We start from the raw sequence: 10099 nt of genomic DNA on the forward strand, positions 1-10099 counted from the left end.
ATTTCCTTCATTTTTCAAGATAAGGGCAAAATTACTTAATTATTCAAAAATATTATTGATACACTTTATACTTAGAGACAAAATAAGTTTTTTAAAAACACTTTATCTATAAAGACAAGGGGAATGTGTGCGCGCAACTAAACACATATTTTTCAACAAAGATTAGTCTGATTGATAAGAATCTGACTCATAACTCACAAGGTGGTAGGTTCCAATCTCGCTATCGATGTGAAAATTTTGTTCATAAAGTAATTTATAAGTATCTTTATAAGCATTTTTTTTAAGTCTGGAGACATGATCGGGCTCTAGTGAATCCTATAACCCAACTTATTTAAAGTTTTATTGAAAATAAAATAATAAACACACTTTTTTTCTAGTTACAAATCACTTTTAATATATTTTATCATATTAAATACACACAAAATACTTTAAAAACTTGATTATTTAGAATAATTATTAGTTAATATGAACGTATTCATGAAAACCAAACTTGCAAAACAAAGTCCAATAAATTCTCTTTCTTATCCAAACTTCCGGTATAGCAATTACCGTGCCGTAAAGGATAAGAAACACGTTTAACAATCTTCCTCGTTCTGTCCATATTCCATTAAAAAGCTTCCAAAACTTAAATACACACAAAAACCACTCAAGCCCTCCTTCTTCCTTCTCCATTGATACCCACATTCAAAAACCCTACTAGCTAGCTTATACATATCAGCGCCCACTTAAGCAATCCACGACACAGATCACACGGAGAGATCTTAGGATTGAAGATAGATTAAACAGTATGAGAATCATCATGAAAGTTTTGTTGTGTTTTCTTGGAATGATCATCACAGTGATCGCAGGAGATGTAGCAGAAGGTGAAGATTGCCAATCTGATCTGATAGGGTTAGAGATAGAGTGTCTGTATTACATGCACAAGGGAGTGCCTCCATTGCAGGACCCTAATGATCGATGCTGCAAAGACGATTCAGGTGGCCAATATACCATGCGTCTGCACCAAACTCACCCAGAAAATCAGTACGTTTTCATGTTTTATTTCTTTCCTTTTCTTTCTCTCTTTCGTTTGGCGCCATGTTTCTTGAAGATGGTTGATGTTTCCTTTTCGTATTCTGGCTCTTTAACCTAAAAAGAAAACTACTGCTCGGCCAGTTTTTTATGTCATGATATTTATTTCTTTCTTTGTTGTTTATTTGATTCTGTGGAAGTGATATTATAAAACTCATTCCAATCTATGTAAAATATTATCCCAACTTCATCCCAGTTTATAAAGTAATTTTAGAAGTGATTGGACTATAAACAATTTAACAAAAATAAGATTTCATTGTATATGCTTCCTAATATTACTCTTTTCCTCCTTATTATAATCTCTCTCTTAAAGTTATTAAATGAAGAATATTTTTGAAAAATTATATTTTATTTTAAAAAAAAATTAAGGTTGTAAAGTTTAATTATTAAGCTTTATTGGTATGCATAATTTTGTCTAAAATTGTTTTATAAACTGGGATTGATGAAGGACTATAATATGTATACATATATGGTAGTGATTTTTATATATTGAAATTTGTTTTAGAATGAGCAAGAAAGCAAACAATTTTGGATTTTCTGAAGTGTAAGATTGTGCATTTTAGATAATGAGTTTAATTTTTTTGTGAATTATATATTGGCAGTAAAAGTTATTAAATACACTAATATATATAGTTTGATCCTTAAAATAAGAATATCTTATTTTAGTCCTTTCAAAACTATAATCTGCTTATGTTTCAATGAATATTGTAAATATGAAATTAAAATATGACCAGCAAAATGTTTGATTGTCATTAAACAAAAACGTCATTATCAAGATAGTAATATTTTGGCTATTTGGAGAGGAATGATGCTTTGTCATTACATCGTTTTAGGGAATATATGTGATATAATGTTAAGAATCACATAAACTTTATCTCTCGTCTCTAAATTTAAGGTCGCTGTATATATATCCTTGCAAGTTGCAACCACGTTGACGCCCATTGTTAATTAATTAATTAATTATATATATATATATATATATAATATGTATCGATCGTTTGCAAAATGAATTAATGAGTACACATTTAATCTTTCTGTTGAGCAATATACATGCAGAATAATGACACACACACACACACACAATATGTATATGTCTGTGTGTCGTTCCGTTGTTTAATTTACTGACAAATGACATATGCTCCTAGTTGATTTGTTTCCCTTTGAATACATGTGCGTACACTTAATGATTCTGTGCATTATATGAAATTTGAAGAATAAATGAGTTGAATTTTTTTAATAATTTGTGAATGATTATGTGCATTATTATATATTTGATATATATATATATTTGTATCAAAAAAGAATATATATATATATATATATATTTATAAAATTACTAATATAAAAGTCTTAATTACAAATCCTTTTATGGAACTTAATAATCCTTCATTACTTTTTTTTTGGATAAAAAATCCTTAATTACTTTTAGTCATTCACAGCTTAAATTATTCTCATATATACAGCTGTTTAATATTTGCAACTCATCTTGTACATCGGAATGTTTTGAAAGCTAATTTTCTTTAAATTAGTTTTTTAGGATTTAATTATCATCATCATTCCCTGTTTGAAAAATTGGACTAATAAGTTGAACTCATATTTCTTCCCCCCCCCCCCCGAAACTAGCTAAGATGATATTGATAAAGTTGTATAGTTCATAGCTCTTGTATGATTTGCCATACATCATTTATATTGTGTGTGTGTGTGTCATAAAATAAATTAATATGTATTTAATTTGGATTGGATTTTGTGGTATTATGAACAGTAATACCACCTGGATATACCATTGAAGATTTGCTTGACTGGCAGAAAGTGTTGCACTGTTTGAACTTCTGCGGCAAACCTTTACCTCCTGGCTTCAAGTGTGGACGTAAGACCTCTAGTTTTTTTTTATTTACTTTTTTAATTAATAAGAGTAATTTTTTTTATTTTATAACTTGTAATCAAAATATAAATGTTCCACCAGAAATAAAAACTTTTCACTAACAAAATTTTTTTTGAGCATTTGTTATTAATAAAGTTAAATGGTTTGTCAAAAAATAATGTTATATCCGTTTACTATATGAATGTGAACATTTTAATTAAAATAATATTCAATATGTATTTATATGCTATATAAATAATGAATTTTAATTTCATATTTATTTAGAAAGGATTTTATTTTTTTATGTTTTTCAGATTTCACCGTCCCCCCAGCTAGACCACCACACAAGTGAGGATTTGGAAGATGGCTATGATTTTGGAAGAGATGACATAACAAATTAATGTTTATAGTTGCAATTATATATATATATATATAGATATTGATTGTATGCTAGAAAGCAGCTTGTTGGTTAGACCATCATAAAATTGGATATAAACTTCATGAAAAAATTTGAAAATTCTGTCATTCTAGTATGATGTAATGTGAAGGCAAGTTGCTCAGTTAGTTGATAAATCTTTGATATTACTAGGACATTAACAGAATGGATTGGTGATTAACCATGATTTGATTATAATTAATTTCAGTAGTATAGGGTAATTCATAATAATTCTGATCATATTGCCATAAATGATAACAACTCGTTAATGATTGAACGATGATAATATTTGTTTGATTATCACATATCCTTACTTCAATTATACTCTTTCATGTCTTTAATATGTTAAAAGAATAAAAAAAAAAGACATGCAACATGAGAGCAATTAATTTTTCATTTGTTTTTCTCTATCTGTAATTAACCCACAGGGAAAAACTCAGTAATTAGATTGTTCTTGTTCGTGTGTTTTTCTCCACAAGGAGTTAATTAAGATTTGATTTCAAAATCATTCCAATTAAAATTATTTCAAAGGCTAAAATACACATGTAATCATTTAACTTTACATAACGTTTCATTTTAATCTCTTAATTTTATAAATTAATTTTTTAATCCTACAACCCTAATACTGTTAGTTTTATTCCAACAAAATTTTATATTGAACTTTTAAATATTAACAAAATATTTTTAAATATTGACATATTAAATTAAATTTTTAAAAAAATAATAGTGACTGACACAAAAATAATAATTTAAAAGTAACAATGTTAGAGTTAAAGAATTAAAAAGATATTTTATAAAATTAAAGAATTAAATTGAAACTTTATATAAAGTTAGAGAACTAAAAGTATATTTTAGTGTATTTAAATTATAAATTGATACGTTGCCTATATTAAATATGATATCTTGCAAAAATCTACTTAGTTTACTATTGGGAAATTTCCATAGAAAGCAAATTCAGATAAGAGGCTTGTGAACGTAATAATATCGATCTGTAGGTGGTGTCTTGTTTTTTAATGAAATAATTTTTTAATCGGCCATAAGGATATATTTTTGTTTTTAATTTTTAATCTATAACCTGCAATGCACTTGACAAAATCTGGTTTAAATGTAACGGTAATATAAAATAATAAGAATGCATGAAACTATCAAGAAAATTAATAAATTGAGATTATATGTATAGTAATATAGTAATATAACATTAAATGAATAATATCAGAAAATTATTATGAGAATTTTAATTATATATATATTATATTCATTACCCAGAACTATTTTTTACAGGCTCTAGGATACTCAATTTAATATCTGATATATCTGTCATAATAGAATATCACAAAGTTAAATATGCACATGCAAGTCCTTAAAACACACAAAACTTTCCACTTAAAATTTCTTTTCCAGAAAGAAAATAAGAAATATGGTAGTAAAATTCTAAAGTTCTAATTATATCTTTATTTTTATGAATTTTTTATTATTTTTATTAAAATATAAAATCTTCTATTTCTTCTTAAAAAAAAGACGAACTTAATAAAATTTGATCTCAAAAAATTCAATCCCAAAAAGACAGAATAATTTTTTGAATCTGGATATGTTTAAAGTTAGTAAAGTCGAATACAAATCACTAGGAAATATGGGGTCCGTTTTATTTCTACTTTAAGAAAATATTTTTCTATTTTTAAAAATAAAAAATATAAAATTATTGTAATAAGTATTTTGGATTTAATAAATGCAAAATGATTCTCATGTAAAAAAAAAACAATAAAATGGAAACAAGTTAGAGCTTTTAATTTTTCTCATGTAAAAAAAAAACAATAAAATGGAAACAAGTTAGAGCTTTTTATTTTTTGTTAGGGCAAAAAAAGAGCTTTTTTATTTTTTTTAATTTTTTAAGCACTTACATTGACTGTATATTGTAAATTATTTTTGTTACGATCAACTACTATTATAAGTCATCATCCATAATAACTAGTAATTAAATTTTTATTTTATTTTGTTTTGAAAAATAATTTTTTAAAATTAATTTACAAAATAGGTTTCGGAGATAAAAAATAGAACAAAACCAAAATTAAACAACATAGAATACAAGAAATCGGAGCTCAACTCTAGGAATTGTTTAACTTCATCAAATCAAGGCCAAAACGAAAACTCTTCAGAGGATTCAAATCCATAATTTTTCTCATCATAATTATTGCCAGGTATTCCATTAAAACCAAAATCGCAGAACTTTATGTCACAGATATACACAGAATCGATATAACATAAAAGCCACCATAATGAACCATCTGCATATAAATTCATCAGCCACCCATGGCCATGCCACAGATCAACGCGGAGAGAGATTTAAGATCAAAATTACATGAGAATGATGATGATGAAGTTGAAGGTGGAATCTGTGTGTGTGTTGTTGTGGGTGATAGGAATGATTATTATAGCAGGTTATGATGTAGCAGAAGGTGCAAATTGTGATCAAGATCTCGAGGGTTAGAGATTGAGTGTCTGTTTTACATGCACAAGGGTGTGCCTCCATTGCAGGACCCTAATGATCGATGTTGCAATGTCATTAAGAAGGCCAATGTACCCTGCGTTTGCTCCAGACTCTCACAACGCATTGGTAAGTATTATATTATATTATATCAAAATATTGAAAATCAGACTGATTATTAAACTGGGTTAAAATAATAGTTCAAAGATTAATTGTTTAAAACCACAGTGCAATTACAGTCTGTTATGAACAAATCAGGACTGGCATGGAGGGTACTCCCCCCACCCCCCAAAATAATTTTTTACCCCTGTGAAAATTCGAAATTTTTTTATTAAAATTTATTTTGGCCCCTATGGTTTATCTTATTTGAAATTAAGCTCTCCATATTTATTACGTTGGATCTGTCCTTGTGAATAAAATATTATATTGAATCAATCAAAATGCTAGTTCAATGATTTACTCCCTCAGCCTTTTTAGGAAATATTATTAAAATTAATTAATGTCATAATTTTTTATCACTTTCCAAATTTTATCGTTTCATTGGTATAGATAGTTTGTTTATTAAGGATAGGGGAATATAATGAAAGAACATTAAAATTAAGAGTAAAAACGACAGGGGTACTTTTTTTAAAATGGGCTATATAATGTTTTCATTAAATTTCAAAAAGGGTCTTATATTAAAGACCAATAAGTATAATCTTATAAATAGAGCAAGAGAGAGCAGTATAAGAGAACAGGACACAGTAATAAAATATAAGTAACTATAGTGTGTGTTGTTTTCTTAGTTTTGTTTCTGTTTAATTCGTTTGGTGGCATGTTTCTTGAAGATGGTTCCAGTGTCTTTTCTTATTCAAGCTTTTAACCATAACAAACATGTGTGCTGATTTTTTGTTGTCGTTTGTTTGTATGAAAGTGATTTTATTCTTACATTTCAACCTACATATAATATCTTACGTAGATTAATTAAGGGGAAAAAAAAGCCTAAGTAGGTGCTTGCTTTATAGAAAGCAAGTTTATTTTCATTAAAAAATTCCAGGGAATTCATGCATATTATATATATATATATATATATATATTATTATATAACACACAGTTAATAGTTAATGTTAGAAATGAAGAGGCCCGAAACGAGATAAAAAGGCAAGAGTATACATAGCAGAAGAACACATCTTAACTCAACCTAAGGTTCAAATTTATGGGTTGACATTTCTTCTTTATTTTATATTAGTTTTATAAGCTCAAATTTATCTTACATGAGACTTTTTATATTGGCTTAAGTCTTTTATATTTAGATAACCTAACACTTAAAAGTAATAACTTGGATGTTGTGGGCATTAATTGTGAACAGAGGTGCCACCAAACTCGACCATAGAAGATCTGCTTGATTGGAACAAAGTGTTGCACTGCTTCAAGTTTTGTGGCAAACCTCTTAAACCTGGCTTCAAATGCGGACGTAAGTCAATTAATCATATTTATTCAACTCTCTTTCTTTTTTTCAATTTTGGCCCTTATCATCATTAATTAAAATTCATATTTGCTGACGTATAAAAATTAAAATAGAATTAATTCTTTCGTTCGGTATAATTTTTTTTTTCATTATAAAGATCGAAATAGAAACTTTTCTAACCCCCTCCCACGTTGACCAAATTAAATCATCATTTGGTCCCTTAACTATTAATATTTTCAATTTTTTGCAGATTTCACGGTTCCACCAGGGCCACCACCCAAGTGAGGATTTGGAAGATGGCTATTTTGGGACCAAGATGCAAAATATTATCTTTTGCGTGTGTGTGTGTGTGTGTGTTTTAAGGGATATTCATGCTGGAATAAGAAGCTTCTTATTATCAAACCACCCCCAAATATGACACGTGTGTGTGTGTGTGTGTGAACTTTATGGAATAAATCATCAGCAATAATTTTTGCTATTTTGCATTTTGATTTGAAACCTATATATTTCTGTTTGTTCAGTAAGTTACAATTAGTTTTTTGTTTAATTTTGACGTCCCTCTATCGCTTTTTATATCAAATCATCAGGATATAAAATATTATTGGTAATAGCAAATAAATGTTGGTTCGGTAATTGAAAGGATTTGAACCTACAAATGATAAAAGCTCATGTAAGGTTCAAATCTTACTGTGAATGTGAAAATTTTTATTGATGAGCAATTTGCAAGTATTCATATAAGCATCCTTTGAGCCATAATGTATATATATACCACTTCATACTTTCATCATGTATATTACTTTCCACAGTCCAAACTTGAAAATTCACTTCACAAGTTTTTTTACTATCTCGTGGGATTTTTTTTCTGCCGTTGACAGAACCTAATGAAGAAGTATCAATATACACAACACGTCCTTTATTTTTTTATACTTGCATCATGAAAATTTATTTCATCAATTACCTGAATTAAAAATATATGTTATAAATAATCTTATATATTGAACAATTATCAGTTTTTATATTGTTTCAGTATTCTAGTTTTGCATTAATGGTTTTGCTTATTATTTATTGGGTTTAAAGGACATTTTTGTCATTCAATTATGTGCTCAAGAGCATCTAGTATTATAAACTTACATGTGCAATTTTTCACTTCAACATTTAAACATGATGCACTGAACACCTTATTGTTTAAAGGTAATTTTAACTGTTAGTTCATTTAAAACTTGCAACAAAACAAAATCTCAAAAGTTTATTGGAAATGACAAAAAAAAATATATACATAAGTAATGCTATAAAAAGTTAATATTAATTAAGTCTCTAAAATGGTGTAATAATTTATAAATCCTCCTTTGAAAATTTATTGCTAGTATGAAAAAAGGTGTTTATTTATAATTTAGTGACGGGCTTTGAAACAAAGTGAAAGCGAGAGATACAGTGGTGGTTTTGTATTAGCCACCATTCATGGTGGTTATTAATAAAGATTCATTTCATGAGAGAGAGAGAGAGAGAGAGAGAGATTTATGGTGGTTTCACAGCTTTTGCATGGTTGGCAAAATCCCTCACTAAACTTTTAAATTATGAGTGTCTGAACCCTTAATCTTTATCGCTGGTCAAAAAAAAAAAGAACCTTAATTTTTATCTAAATCATCGTATACATTTAGGATATTTAATACAATTTCAAGAAAAATAGATAGTATTATTGAATTAGAAGTTATAAATTTAGGAGTATTTAATACATTTTCAAGCCATATAATACTATCTTAGATTGTAGCTAAGTTCGTGTGTAGCTAGCCTCGTATGAAGCACAAATCTAATTTTACTTTCGGGATAATTTTGAGAGAGAGCCAATTCAAGAGAGTGGCTTTAATTTGTGACATTACCATGATTTTACATATATCATATATGGCTCGTTTTTAGGCCATGTCTTTTTTCTTTTTTTGTTATTAATTTTTAATCAACCAAATAATCCAACCGAATCCTAAAATAGAAGTCATTTTTAACTAGCTCACACATTCTGGTCCAACCAAAAAAAAAAAAAATAGCTCACACAGAGAAAAATCAGTTAAAGGCTATTTAAAGCATTATGTTGTCCGAAAAAGACAATTTTCCAACATTATCCTCATTACCACTCCATCCCAAATTATGAATCACTTTTGAGAAAGATTCGGTAAACTAAAATATAAAACATTTTGATAAAAATAAAGTTTTAATAATGATATTTTTTAATATTACTTTCCCTATTATATTATCTCTTTTAATATTCTTTCATAAATTGAGTATTAAATAAGAATATTTTTAAAATTTTATATTTTTATTTTGAAAAAATAAAATTATAAATTATATTTAATGAGCTTTACTAATATGTATAATTTTATATAAAAGTGTCTTCTAATTTAAGGAGGTAATAAAACTAACCCCACTGCCATATTAATTTCTATCCTTTTCATTTATACGGTGCTCCCCTCTTTTTTAATTATAAGAAAACTGTGTCACATGCTTCATTTTTTATAGCAAAACTACAAATTTCAAGAAGCATTTATTGTGTTTTCTCAAATCATCCCTCATAAATAGATAGTATCACTAAACTAGAGAAAAAAAGTAAATAATAGTTTTGATCCAAATTTGAATTTCAGATATAGTTATAATTAAGGATGAACTAACTTTCTTAATCTATACTATCTCTAGACCATAATATAAGGCATCTTTTAAAAATCTTGCTTAGTCCAAAATATGGAGCATTGAGTAAATTTTATGATTTTTTTTCAACTGTCTCAACTCAATTTAGTACGCTTTTTGAAAAAATAA

The 10099-nt window shown here is 27.4% G+C and overlaps 1 long non-coding RNA gene across 1 annotated transcript; it reads left to right on the top strand.

The window, feature by feature from the left end:
• The first annotated feature begins 693 nt into the window (after positions 1 to 693).
• LOC129315293 (uncharacterized) lies at positions 694 to 3318 on the top strand. Its single transcript, XR_008594441.1, has 3 exons — positions 694 to 1023; positions 2834 to 2938; positions 3247 to 3318. It is a non-coding gene; the product is annotated as an uncharacterized LOC129315293 (long non-coding RNA).
• Positions 3319 to 10099: the final 6781 nt, after the last annotated feature.

The sequence above is a fragment of the Prosopis cineraria genome, unplaced genomic scaffold, assembly GCF_029017545.1.
Source record: "Prosopis cineraria cultivar Desert tree isolate PC_DT_omini unplaced genomic scaffold, ASM2901754v1 PC7, whole genome shotgun sequence".
NCBI classification, from domain to species: domain Eukaryota; kingdom Viridiplantae; phylum Streptophyta; class Magnoliopsida; order Fabales; family Fabaceae; genus Prosopis; species Prosopis cineraria.